At 42.2% G+C, this 14,609-nt stretch overlaps 1 long non-coding RNA gene across 6 annotated transcripts; it reads left to right on the forward strand.

Annotated features, from left to right (window-relative positions):
- Positions 1 to 123: 123 nt before the first annotated feature.
- Positions 124 to 8,552, forward strand: LOC310702051. 6 transcript variants are annotated; one of them, XR_014523164.1, is made up of 6 exons: positions 124 to 346; positions 1,818 to 1,930; positions 2,858 to 3,396; positions 4,811 to 4,849; positions 5,178 to 5,349; positions 7,772 to 8,552. It is a non-coding gene; the product is annotated as an uncharacterized lncRNA (long non-coding RNA). The 6 variants fall into 6 exon arrangements; XR_014523165.1 differs by lacking the exon at positions 4,811 to 4,849 and having other exon boundaries at positions 2,858 to 3,015; XR_014523166.1 differs by lacking the exons at positions 4,811 to 4,849; positions 5,178 to 5,349; positions 7,772 to 8,552 and adding exons at positions 3,733 to 3,775; positions 4,147 to 4,412 and having other exon boundaries at positions 2,858 to 3,015.
- The last annotated feature ends 6,057 nt before the right edge of the window (positions 8,553 to 14,609 follow it).

A 14,609-nucleotide genomic window follows, 5' to 3' on the forward strand; every position in this document is an offset into this window, starting at 1 on the left:
TCGAGGGATAGATTAGGTGGATAGATAGAAAGCTGTCCCCCCACACCTCCGCCCGAGGTGGGCGGGGTGGGAGAAAAACGAATGGGCCGCGTGCATGGAAGGGGGCGGGGACTAAGGTTCGTCCTCGCGCTCTCCCCTCTCCATGTTTGGCATGAGTGCTTGGAGGGGAGGGGGCGAAATGGGCGCGAATTCGCCATTCCCTCACATTGACTTTTTTTTCTTTTTTTGACTGAGAGAAATATAATAACGCTGAAAGTTTCCCTCCCATCTGGGTTTCGTGAGGAAAACATGCCTCTGAATGCCGGCTGCTGGCGCCCACGCAGGTGTGGAGCAGTGGCATAGCAAGGTCAGGTGCTACCCAGTGGGGAAAATTTCTTGTCATCCCCCACACACAACATTGAAATTATTAAAAGAAGGAAAAATAGAATATAAGTATTCAAGTGTTATTTTCTGGTTTATTTACTTAACATTGGGAGCATAAGTGCTTAAAACCTTCCCCTCCACCACCTCACGTTGTTCTCTGCAAATTTTGAAATAACATAGTCAAAATCAATTCTTTTCACTACTTTGTTTTCAGTTGACAAGATGGCTAAGCCAGAGAGCCGAGCTTGACTCATAGCAGCCACATTTCGTTGCGTTTGCTGACTGAACGAAAAAGTTTCGATACGTATTATGCTGACTTGTTGAGGTTAATTAATTGTCAGATGAAGTTATTAAACTTGTTTTAAATAATATAATAATAATAAATTGTTATTATTTTTTAATGTGAGCCCAATTTTTTAAAAAAACAAAACATATTTTTGCCATTTTGTCACACACACCCTCAGTGCTGACACCCAGGGCATCCCGCACCCACCGTACCCCCCTTCCTATGCCACCGGTGTGAAGAAGGCTGTTAGGCTCATGTCCTTCAACACAGATTATTGCACTGCTAAAAACACAGTGTTTAAAACAGAAGCATAGTGCATCCCGAAAATAGGCATCTCAAGCATCAAAAGCCAGGGCAAAGAGGAGCATCTTCAGCATTCTGTGTAATGAAGGCATCAGGCCACCTCTGTATCCCACAGCTTAGGGGGCCCTCCATGGGGAAGGCCCTCTTGCAGGCCACTATCCCCTCTGCCTCTGAGGGCAGAGGAACTACCAAGGGGAATCCCCTCTGCCAATCTCAGCACCCAAGGGGGTCTGTGGGGAAAGAGACAGCCTTCCAGATATTTGGGCCAGATACCTGGTTGGCAGCTCATATAGATGGGCCTTTGGCCTGATCCAACTGCATAGTTAGAATCATAGAGTTGAAAGGGACCCCAAGGGCCATCTAGTCCAACCCCCTTCAATGCAGGAATCCCTGCTAAGGCTTCCATGACGAGTGGCCGACCTCCAAGGAAAGAGAGTCCACCGCCTCCTGAGGGAGATGCTTCCTCTGCTGAACAGCTCTTACTATCAGGAAGTTTTTACTGATGTTTATTGGAATCTCTTTTCTTGTAACTTGAAGCCATTGGTTCGAGTCCTACCCTCCAGAGCAGGAGAAAACAAGCTTGCTTCATCTTCTACAATTCAGGGGTAGGCAACCTAAGGCCCAGGGACCAGATGTGGCCCAATCGCCTTCTCAATCTGGCCCACAGACAATCTGGGAATCAGCGTGTTTTTACATGAGTAGAATGTGTCCTTTCATTTAAAATGCATCTCTGGGTTATTTGTGGGGCATAGGAATTTGTTCATTTATTTATTTTTTCAAAATATAGTCCGGCCCACCACATGGGCTGAGGGACGGTGGACCGGCCCACGACTGAAAAAGGTTGCTGACCTTTCCTCTTTTCCAGACTAAACATACTCAGCTCCTTCAACCGTTCCTCATAAGGCTTGTTTTCCAAGCTTGTCTCTACTTTCATGAGCATGCCCTCTTCAAAATTACCAAGACAACAGTTCAACAACTGTAAGTAAGTCTGTTGTTGTTGCTTTAATTACCTGTTACTACAGTTGCGTGAAACTTCCAGTGTTTTCTGGGGCAGGGCAAAGGAATGTATTTCCACCTCAGTTGTTGTCCTAAGGTAGCCTCCTTTTGGGAATCTGTGTTCAGTGAAATTAATTCAGCACAGGACTTATTACTAATGCCCTCATTGGCACTGCTAAGTATCTGGGACAACCAGAACAATGATAGAAAAAGCAGAACGTCAGTCATATTTTGGGGGCAGGGGGAGGGAGTAATGTCTGCAAGGCTATAAATCCCTAGACATTGGTGGGCATCCCTACGGAGGTCACTGTAATCATAACATGAGAAGGTGTGGTTCCTGACTGTCTTGGAGAAGTGTAACTATTTAGGGGACATAAAAAAACAAAAACACCAATTACTGTATACAATTTGGTTTGACTTTTTTTGAATATATCCAGGATCGGCAAGTATGCACTTATTTGAAACCAGTGTCAGCCACCTCTTTTCAGAGTTCAAATGCACTGGATGGACACAATGAGTCATGATTTATCAGACATTTCTATAAAGCAACAGACAGATAATAATTCTATTTTTAAATTTTAAATGAAAACAATTTAACGAGGTTTTCTTCCATATCCTTGAAAGTGGAAATTAACTTTCTAATTAAAACTAAAGTTATAATTGTGGACATTTTTAAAAATTGTCTTGTAATGTCATATTGGTGTGTGTAGATAAATGCTAAAGTCAGTTTGTATTGTCCTAAGAAGAGAAGATGGACGTTTCTATCACTGTTTAGTAACGAAAAACTCATTACTGCACATGGAATAATACTTGGAGAAATTAGAATTATTATTTTAACCTTCACCCCACTTTTCCTCCAAAATGCTGTGGACAGCCTATGTAGGTCCTCCCTCCTATTTTCCCCCACAGAAAACCCATCATCCTTGACATGCTAGCTGAGGCCGAAAAGAGTTGGAAGCCAACAACCCCTGGAGTAACACAGCTTTCCCTATCCCTGCATTAAAGCAACATTTCATAGCCTTGTAAATAGAATTATGAAGCATATTAGACCACTTATGTTTTACAAGGTCAGTTATTCATACACCTATTTCATTCATTTGTGATACAGTTGAGTGATACAATTGTATCCCAGTTAGCAGAATCTCAGTTTGGTTGCCTGGAGACAACTCTGGCTACCGCATCATAAGTACCCTAAAACCTGAGATTCAATAGGTAGGACTTGGTAATGTCACAATAACAGGACTTGTGAAGACACATAGTGCCAACTATATTTTTTCTCTCCTTTTTATACTCATACTTGACATTGCTTAGGAAACCTAGTAGCATATTGTGTATTATTATAGTGATGTTTCCCCCCTAATTAGATAACTTTAAAATGCAGTATGTAACATATGTAGATTTCTTTCCCTAGGAGTTAATGTTTTCTATACAGGCAAGCAGAGAGGCAGGTATTTAAGTATTTACATCTCATGGGTAAATGGGAGTGAATGTGCATTTGCACAATCTGTGGCTTGTGTCCTTAAGTCTTTTTTTTTAGTGCAAGATCTTATTCCTGTGCACAGCATTAGAAATCAACATCTAATATTTCTAAATATGAATACAAAAGTCTAGCAAGCAAGCAAGCACTTGGCACCGGCCTTCCTATAAGACGTTAAATCACCAGGTGACGTACAGGCTGTGGGTTTGGTGACGTCACTCTGTGTTGCCAGTGTAAATGTTTATGTGCTGTTACTCTGGTTTCAACAATAGAAAGAGGAAGAAATCAATATTTATTTGAATTGCAGGTTCTACTCACTATTATGGCTTGGGCTGAGCTTGTCAGATACAGTATGTTTTTTATTCCTTGCTTAATGAAGTTTTCAACTGCTTCTCCACTCTCATTTCCCAGTCATTTCCCTAAAATAAATACTTAACTCTTTTATGCATATTGATTGAGAACAATAAGTTCCCTCATTAATAATATTTGTTGAGATTGTATGTTTCTGCTGCAAGAGGGGCTGACTAAACGTTTTCTTGGTTTTATTGAAAATGAAAAGGGAATGGCTATGTGTATTCATGTAAGCTTTAACATGGGGGTTTTCCAAGGGACTGTATTAAAGCCAAGAAGTGCTCTCTGAACTCTTTGATGAGTTGATAATTAACTATTGTTTCCTGCTGGCTAACACATGAGTATTGAATTGCTAATCATCATTTTGAAGGGAGTTGCTTTTGGTTCTTTTGCTCCCAGGCTCCATGGAATAAGGACGTAAATGAAGCTCTCCAAGAAAACAGCTCCAGGCAAAATGGATGCTATAGGAGAGAGACCTTTGCTTATAGATCTGTTTGGGTTATTTCATATTTTGTAAGGTGCTGAGCCTATGCCTTGGACTGGCAAATGTCTTGTGGAGCTGTTTAGATGACTCATTTGATGTTTTCACTCTGTTATGAAGAAAGTTCTGCAAGTAAAGTTTTGAATAATATCTAATGGGTCTGGACAATGCTTCATTCCAAACAGACTTGGTTTTCATGCATCCAGTCACTTCAAACTGCACACTATTAATATCTGCAATAGCACCACTATCTCTTGGCATTATGTTCACTAGCAGTGTTACTTTCAGAGGTCTGTGTGCAGTACATTTTCTGTTGGTGTACTTTGGAGGCTTAAAATTGACTTCTACTGGCAGCATACACATCCTCAAAACCCATTGGCTTAGTTGTTGTTATGTCATGGAATGTTTACAAACACTGTAGCAATTGAGAGAGAGGGATCAATATAATACCACCAGACAGTGAAACTGCAGTCTGGGTATGTCATGAATCACTGAAGGAAACTATTTATATGGGACCAAGCTCATATGGTTTATTTTTATACTGTTGGTGAAGAGGTCAACAAGCAAGGGAGCTTGGAGAGCCAATAGAAATGTGAGTCATGGGGCCAAGAGGCCAGAAAGCCACATGAAATATTTACATTTTGATTGGATATAATCAGCCATATATTTGGCTACTGTACATCGTTGATTAAAGGAAGCATAAACACAAGATAAAAATAAACTTTTAGAAAATATAGTAAGTACCTTGGAGGATGCAATTTGTAAAGCAGAGGGAATTACTTTGCCTTTGTACCATTCTTAATGTTTTACTATTCCATTGAAAATGGAAGATGTGGGGAGACAATTTAAGAAACTGAAGAAAAGGCAGGTTCTTGACATGTCCCCTCACCTCACTGTAGCCATGTTTTTCTGCTGTGCAGGTAAGCTCATATCAAACACAGAACTTCATGGCTGAAGGTGTCAATGTGTGATACAGAGCCAGCCCACTCATGTTGTGGGGTGAAGCCAGCAGTGAAGAAGCCACCTTAGGCAGCAGAAACACCTCTGGCCACCCACCCCACCGCTTCTGCCACCAGCGGAGCAGCAACCCAGGTAAGGGAGACAGTGGTCGCAGAGCAGCACAGTGTTCTACTGGTCTCTGGAACACCACCTTCTAACCAACTTTCAGCAAGAGGGAGGTGTCCCATCACTCCACTTGGCCACTGGTCTTCCCCTGTCCCTACCTTACACAAAGACCATTGGCCCATCTAGCTCAATGTTGTGTGCACTGACTGGCAGAAGCTCTCCAGGGGATGTGGGGGACTGCTCTTATATATGTCCATGGCTGGCTATAGGAAGGGCATATGGGATTCTACCCAAATGGTTGCAGGGAGAAAAGGAACAGCCAGGCCAGACCCAACCAAACCACTTTAAGCTTCAGTGAGTTCCTCTGCCCTGTTTCTCAAGCGAGAGAATCAGCTGACATAAGGATTTGAAAGCACTTGTGTTTATCCAGCCATGTTGCAGTAGTGTTGGGGATGAGGTTGATTATCCGTGGGTCTGAGGCAAAGATTTCCCAGCTCTCCCATAATGAGATCCCCTAAGTCCCCCTAAGACCCTGTGCCCCCTAAATGCCTGGCAGATAAGCACAGAGCTTGCACATAGTATACATGTTTGTCCTCAGTTTGAAGGTAAGGAGGTTTAAATAAAAGAGAGCGAGAGGTTGCACATTTTGGGAGGAGTGTTTTGTAAGCATTGCTACAACTGTCTGAAGCCTGTGCTGTCACCTTACTAATCCCCTGATGATGATAAAACACTCTCTGAGAAGTCTGATGAACACACACACAAAACAAAGCATCAGAGCCAAAGAAAACAATTTAGAAAGGTGAGGGAGGTCAGGGTACAAGCTCTGTTCTCTTGACATCGTCTTTGAATTCATATATTCATATATTAAGTTTGTGACCAGGGGTGTTGCTAAGGCAGCTGACATGCTGCCTTGCATATACTTTTGGACTCCAACTCCTATCATCCCCGAGCACTGGCCATGCTGGCTGGGGCTGATGGGAGATGCTTGGTTGGGGATGGCTAAAAGCAGCAGCAGAGAAGTTCTACAATGATGAACAAGCTTAGGTTCTCCCTCTGGGACCAGAGAGAGGAGAGTTTACTGAACAAAGGACTTGCTTGCTTGCAATGTATTACTTGTAACATTTATCTTATTGTAACTATTATTTAAAGTTGTTCTGCAGTAAAGATTTGAAGCACATTCTTGTGGAGAGAATTCATTCCCACACAAAGTCTTGATCAGGGATTCTGCTGGACAACTCTTAACAGTCCCCACTCTGGGTCTTTTGCTCTGGGCCCTAATCCTGCTGCCCCTTCCCTCTTTTTAATCAAAGAATAAATACATTTTCCTTACCGGGCATCTGGCTGTCAGCCACAATGCTGGTGACCAAACTACCGTCCATCTTAATTTGCGGGGGTGGGTGAGAGAGTGATAATGGTGAAACTTTTTCGGGGAACCATAGGTCAATATAGGTCCTGTACCCTAAGTCCACAGCAATGCTCCTGTTTCTAACTAGTTTGCTGCTGACATTTTAATCCTAAACATCTTAATACTGCTTGTTCCGTGTAACAGCATCATCAGGCGCTTATCTGTAATATTTGATATCTTGTGGAAATTCAACAAAAATACTCCTTGCAAAATAATAATAATAATAATAATAATAATAATAATAATAATAATAATAATACTGCTTGCTCAGAAGCCTTCAGGGAAGTACCCTGGAGTTTTCAACCTGAGCTTGCTGGAAGCATTTCAGTCTGCAGCCTCAGGAAAAAAGCAGAGGTTTTCATTCTAAAGAGAGCAAATTGCTTTCTCCATCCAAGTCTCTTACACAGCAGCCAGACACTTGGCCAACTCTAATGTCTGGCACCAGCCCCGTCTTGGTCCAGTTTTGCATGTTTGTTGATTATTTCTATTTGTATTTTGTATATAAATCTGGTTATTTATACAGGGAAATAGACATGTTGCCAGTAAATATGAGCAAGGCTCTGAAGAACTGTGCAGTGTGCTCTTTCTGTGTATATGTCCATACATGGAGAACAATGAGGTACACTAAAGCAAAAGGCTAGAGCATAAACATCACTTTTTCTGTTGTGTCCTTGAAGGTCATTTAAACACAAAGCCAAGCCCACATTTTATTCCTCTCCTTTGGTCCCCTTGTTAACAAGCATTACTGCAAGGGTGCTAGTGATGTGCTGAAATCTGTCCTCCAGTTTCTCATAAGTTTCCCCCCTGGGGAATAAAATACTATTTTTTTTCCTGCCACATTCTCAGAGCACTTTAGAATGTCTTCAGAATTGTACTGAGTGCAGAAGTTTGAGCTTAGCTTATCCTTCTGTAATGGTCGTGGGTAATTTTTTTCTTTGCAGTTAAAAAATATTAATAAAAATCCTTGTGGCCTCCTTGGCTGCCCATGCTTCCTGGTTTGAAAAAGTTCCACTTGAGGAACTATCTTATGATATATTCACCCAGGTATTAATTGAAGCACAAGCCCCCCGGAAGGCTCTAGAGTGCAGACCATTGGTGAGATGATTTGCAAAATGCAAGGAAGGACGCTTGCGAACACCTTTCAGACTCCCCAGAAGTAAAGCAGGCATGAGATGAGATTTTGATCAAAGTTTTCTCTCCACTTTAGTAATTTTTGGATGTGATTTCTTTTATCGATAGACACGCACACAGAGAGAAAGAGAGATGTGGGAAGAGGGGAGGGGAGGAGAATAACTTTTAAAAAAATGTTTTTATTACATATTTTCTTGGGTTATAAAAGTACATACAGCGTCTCTATTTTCAGATCGTAAAGTCCATTCAACAGATCAGTTATATTGGATGTGAGTCACTAATGTAGATAATAGACAATATAAGGTCGGGGAAGAAGAGAGGTGGGGAGAGAGAAAGGGAGATAGAAAACTTTCATTCTTTTACATAGTGTAGTAGTGTCAGGTTTTTGAGTCAGTGTAGGTTCTATTTCTATTCATTTATTAGTTTTCCTTGGTGGTGAGAGAGGTTAGGGACCCCAGAGCATGGCTGGTTGACTTCAGTTGGCTGCAATGAGTTTTGTTTGCCTGTGTGAGGCAGAGGGGTTCTTATGTCAAGTTAGCTATACCCTCCAACTTTTCTCCGATGAAATAGGCATGTCCCATTCCATAATGATAATTTTACTATTTATATCCCACACATCTTATTGGATTGCCCCAGCACTCTGGGCAGCTTCCAACATATATAAAAACAGAATAAAACATTAACATAAAAAAAATCTTCCCTATATAGGATTGCCTTCAGACGGCTCGGGTTGGATAACTCCATACCCTCCAGCATTTCTCCAATGCAAATAGGAACATCCCAATGAAAAGCGGGACATTCTGGGATCAAATCAGAAACCAGGACAGCTTCTCTAAATCAGGGATGTCCCTGGAAAAAAGGGACAATTGGATGGTCTAAATTAGCCATATCAATTCAAATGCTGTTGGTGGGTTCTTGTTGTTGTTGGGCTGTGTATATAATGAAGGGAAACAAGGGTGAAGGTGTCCTCTTTTGTTTGTCCCCATGATAGTTTCAGTTTGTTGCCCAGCAGCAGTCAAAGCAGCTTAACCCCAGGCAAATCTCCCATCCTGACAATTTATGGGACTCAACTTCCTTAGCTTCAGCAACAGAAATGGGTGTACTGTTATGCCACATGCACAAAAATTACACCTTTGTTTCCCAGAATAACTGTCACTTGATTTCATACTCAAGTCACATATGCAACCAAGCACCCTCACCTATGTATTCTATTTGGGGGGGGGGTTACATTTTTTAAAATACTGATTTTATAACAGTAGCAAAAAGGCATTATGAGGTAATGAATCCCTGTGTCCCTGTGTATGGATTCCTGGAAATGTAATTCTGAAATCTCCAGTCAGGCCTTGGTTTTAGCTCCAGGACAGGCTGCCTCTGCTATTTGAGTGCAAGCAGGTGGTGATCTGAAGAGCAATAAGCATTGTCAAAATCAAGATCAGGTAACTGATCTGGCAGGCAAGGAGCCAAGCGCCAGAAGCAACAGAGGTGGTCATAGATGAGCTGCAGATCAGGCAGACAAAGAGCAAAGGGCCAGGAGCAATGTAGTCATACAGGTTAAGCTCCAAGACAGCAAGAGCAGGCTGAAGAGGCTGGGTGAAAACCTTTATACTCAAGACAAATTGGTCAAGCTGGTAAGCTGGCTTGGCTGCAAGGGCTTTATAGGGCCTGTTGTGTCTCAAATGGGTTAGAAAGCTGATTATCCGACTGCAGCCTTGAGGGCACTGTTCCCCTCAAGACCTTGTCTGAAAGTCCAGAATCGTGGGAGTGGAAGAGGTGAAGTGCTGGAGACAATCTGCTGGAGGCCTTGATTCAATTCCCTTAGCATGTGGTTAGAATGTTGACCTTGAACCTTTGAGAACAGGCTTATTATCTCAGCTGAGTGACAAAGCACTACGATGCTATGCAGTCAGTTCTACACAAGGTCAAAGACGGAGGCATACTTCCCTCAGGGCTATGTGGAGTCTATTAAGAGGACTCTCTCTCTCTCTCTCTCTCTCTCTCTCTCTCTCTCTCTCACACACACACACACACACACACACACACAGTATATAAATGTTCCTGTTGTATCAGCTGAGGAAAGAGCAGAGACAACAGTCTAATTGGAAGGAATCCACTAAAGGGGGGACCCAGATAGAAAGAGTTGTTGTACAGTCAAACGCTAAATGAACCAACCACCGTAGCCCAGGCAAATGTGAGAATGGGGAACAAGAATGGAGATGCACATGCAAAAGTCAAGTATCCTGTCTTGCTCTCCCAACCATAAGGGGTGGCTGGCAAACATGTTGTACCATCTTCTGAGTGCTCCTCCTCCATGATCTGTCTATGACTAGCCTCCATTTCCACCCATGTTGTTATGTACTGAAGTTCTCACCCTGGGCCAGCAGGGGGATACTGTAGATAGTTTTTACTCAGGTCCACATATGCAAATAAGGGATTGAAAGTGACGTTCAGTGATTGGATAGTTACAGAAAGTTGTTACAGTTGCCTTGTACTGGAGCTCTATATAAGCAGGCTGGTTGAACCCTTCAGTTCAGTTCTGTTCTGGCCTGTGAATAAACAAGAGCTGTTTGAAGAATCACTGTGTCGTTTGATATGTTTACCGACAACTTAACACATGTGCTCTATTATTTTGTTGGTTGATTTATGTTATGCAAGGTCTGGTCTCATTCAGACTTTATTTCTCCTGTATTGCCCGTAATCACTTTGCTATTTACTCCTTTCTGCTTGCACTTCATCAGTTTGCAAGAGCAGCCTTGAACTCCCTCTTCCATTTCTAATCTGTAGCACATCAACCGGCAATGACAGTAATCTTGGACAAAGTTAGCCTGCTAAAATCCCCTTGAGTCCACTGGAATTTCACTTGCCTAACTATGTGAAGGGTTATAAACAGACACCCCAACACAGCAAAGGAATTCTGCTTACAGAAGCAGACTTTCACACATGCATGTATGTCAGTATGAATATATGGATAGGAATTAACTGTGATTCCTGCATTGCAAGATGTTGGACTACATGGCTCTTTAGTTCCCTTCCAACTCTGCTGTTTTATGATACTATGCATACTGAGTCAGACCATATAGTCCAGTACTGTCTATTCTAATTGGTAGTAGCTCTCTAGGGTTTCAGACAGGATGCATTCCCAGGCCTATTTGGAAATACCAGGGATTGAACCTGGGACCTTCTGCTTGCAAGGCAAATGCTCTACCAATGAGCTGAGGTCCTTCCCCACCATCTGATCAACATTCAAAATTGCAGTTCTGTATGCCTCACTAAATGATTGCTTATATCCTTTAATGCGTTGGGAGGTTTTCAGCTGGAGATTATGCATTGCAAAATTCCAAAAAGTACAAATTTCAAAGGATAGCTGAATTTTGGTTCAGGAAGAGTGCATTAGGTAGGTATATTTAACATTATTTCCAGGTCCATATTTCCCGTCTACTCTGCCTTTTGGTTCCCATGCTTTAATCATGAAGCGGGAGACACTGACTCATTTCTATGAGGGAAACATTAATAACCTCGCAATAGCCAATGGAAAATTGGCAGACATGAAGCAGACTCAGTATAAAGTGCTTTCTAGGTGTTGTGTGGAGATTGTGCCAGATCAGGAAGAAGAAGAAGAAGAAGAGGAGGAGGAGGAGTGTGGACTTGATATCCTGCCTTTCACTCCCCTTAAGGCAGGCATAGCCAAAGTCCGTTTTGGGGCCCAATCCAGTCCGCCTGTCAGTTTAATCTGGCCCCTGTGGCAGTCTATCTCCTGGGGTAAAATCCTAAAAAAAGCTCAACAAGTTCAATCCTAAAAAAAAGTCAACAACTTTGGTCGGCCCTCACGCATGTTCACTTCATCAAATCCAGCCCTCTTTGAAAAATGTTTGGGCACCCCTCCTAAGGAGTCTCAAAGTGGCTCACAATCTCCTTTCCCTTCCTCCCCCACAACAAACACTCTGTGAGGTGAGTGAGCCTGAGAGACTTCAGAGAAGTGTAACTGGCCCAAGGTCACCCAGCAGCTGCAGGTGGAGGAGCGGAGACGCGAACCCGCTTCACCAGATTACGAGTCCACCATTCTTAACCACTACACCATGCTGGCATGTGAGAAGTTGCTGATTTGTCAGTAGTTCTGTCCCCACTATTTCCTTTGAGCCATAGCCCCCTGGGAAGCTCAGCAGGAAATCCCATAGAGAGTACCAGGGGAAGACAGATGAGGGCGGAAGCATCTGCCAGCAGCAATTCTCTCTTTTCTGAGACACAAAACAAGTCCTCCCTTCTTTAGCTGCTCACTGCCTATGCATGCAGCATGTGAAAGAGGCAGCCTAGCACATGAGTGGACAGTTCCCCTGTGCAAAGTCCACCCCAATTAAGGAAGATTGATTTAGGATCAGAAAAGAGGAGTTGCATCCAGTTTAAACAGGTAATAAGCAAAAATAAAACAGCATAAAGGCTTAAATACCTTTTTTTTATTTGTTGTTGTTTGTAACGTTTTTATTCATCTTTAACTGTTTAACACAGTTGCATTGATATATATCTTTGTTTACATTGGAGCATATGACATTCAGCAATTACATAAAAATAAAAATTAAACAATAAACATAAAATCTTAAATCCTAACTAGCCGAGAAGAGTTACAAGCAGCATCTAGATCCCCATAATACTCACACACATGATGTCAGGCAGGGTTCCCAAAGGGGTTCAGTTAGATGATCCTCAGGGTCCCTTCCAACTCTACAATTCTATGATTCATGTGGCTGGTATTTTAAAATACAATTTTAAAAAATCATACATGTGGCACAGTGCATTACCATTGCTAGAACAGGCAGAAAAATCCTTAGGTGGTTCTCCAAGACGCTCAAAAAATTTCAACTGGTCCATTGGTAGGGGTGGAGTTTGGGAACCAGTGATGTAAGGGAAAGCTTCAAGTATTCAGGAAAGTTGAGAATCTGAATGTGGGAATATTCCAAAAATTGGAAGAAGTTATAGGGCCAGTTGCAGGGAAAATTGATGGGACAGAGGATAGACCTACCATTGTATATTGAATGGGAGGCAGCTTACCCATAATCATGTGGCTTCTTAAAGGTTTGACTCCTCCTCTGGTTTGGAAGGTAAGGTCAAACAGGAACAAGCTGGAATTGTTGTTGAGCCTGAAGGGGAGGGAACCTCCCACTACTTTTGACTCTGCCTTCAGTGAGAGAGTGAGGTTAATTCCGGTTACGGTATGTCACTCCTGTGGTTGCAACGGTATTTTTTTGTTTTTTTTTAATGCAGGCAAAAGTGGCTTCTTTTATCCTCAGTCATCAGCTGGATTTTCAACTAGGCTTAATATTTCTTAAAATTCTTCAGCTAGTCCCCCCTCTATTCCTTATGTTGTTTTTCAGAATTTTCCAGCCAGTTAAGTGATTTAAGTACCTGCTTTTCTTCTCCATGCTTCAGCTACATTTCTTAACGTTGTTTTGCTATACTTTAAAACAAACGCCAATAAAATGGATGTTTGTTTGCTTAAAGCAACTTCAGCCACTGAATTTCATGTACCTCTCCTTTGATTTTGGAGGGGCACATGTCCAATTCCAAGCATCAATTCCAGTATACCTGTTAGTACTTACTTTAATTACGCTTGTGGCACAGCTTGCTGTTCAATTTAATGATAATTTAGGAAGCACTTTTCTATCATTATAGCCGTCCCCACCCTACCCTGAGAATATTAGCAAGTGTTCCCTGGAGCTTTGCTTCCAATAGCCACCACCTGCTGCGTTTTTAGCATACATAATAAATTAGGGGTATCTGTAGGTAAATGAATGGCTCAGAGGTTTTATAATGGAGCATGGAGCTTCTACTCCTTTGAATGCAGCTCAGGTCCCTAGCTAACAAACATCATTTCCATCCATCTATTATTCAAAGAAATGTGTTTAGAATCTAATTAAGTTACCTAATGAAGGAGGTAAAATATCAGTAACTACTGCTGATTGGCCACAATAGTCTGGAAACAGAAGCACAGGCTCAGAGCATCTCCAAAGCCATGAAAAGCCGGGAGAAAAGAACAGGGAGATGAATGAACTCATTTATATCCTTCCTTGTGTTCTGAACAGGCTTGCCATTATTAAGATGCAGAATACTGAATTAGACAGACAGTAGAAGTGATACTCAGGGACCGCCCTAGGGTTGGAAGCATCAGTCAAAAGAAAATGATGTTCACAGAGAGCACAGTAGGACCAGTTTGTCAACTGGATAAGCTGGTATTGGGGTTTGCAAGTACCACGCAAAGCCTGGTGTTCTTGTTGTCTTCAACAGCCATAGGTGATCCATTGGCCTTTTCAAGGATCACAGGATAAGGTTTCTTGTGGCTGTTAAGTAAGTGTAGAGCATGTCCCCAAACATTTCAGGTAGAGTGTAGGGTGAAAGAGGAGAGCGCAAAATATGGTTTTAAGCTCAACATCAAAAAAACAACAACGAAGATCATGGCCACAGGTCCCATCACCTCCTGGCAGATAGAAGGGGAAGAAATGGAGGCAGTAAGAGATTTTACTTTCTTGGGCTCCATGATCACTGCAGATGGTGACAGCAGCCACAAATTAAAAGACGCCTGCTCCTTGGGAGAAAAGCAATGATAAACCTAGATAGCATCATAAAAAGCAGAGACATCACCTTGCCGAGAAAGGTCCGTATAGTTAAAGCTATGGTTTTCCCAGTAGTTATGTATGGAAGTGAGAGCTGGACCATAAAGAAGGCTGATTGCCAAAGAATTTATGCTTTTGAATTATGGTGCTGG

Source organism: Podarcis liolepis, assembly GCF_965112155.1.
Source record: "Podarcis liolepis genome assembly, chromosome: 2".
Taxonomy (NCBI): Eukaryota; Metazoa; Chordata; class Lepidosauria; order Squamata; family Lacertidae; genus Podarcis; species Podarcis liolepis.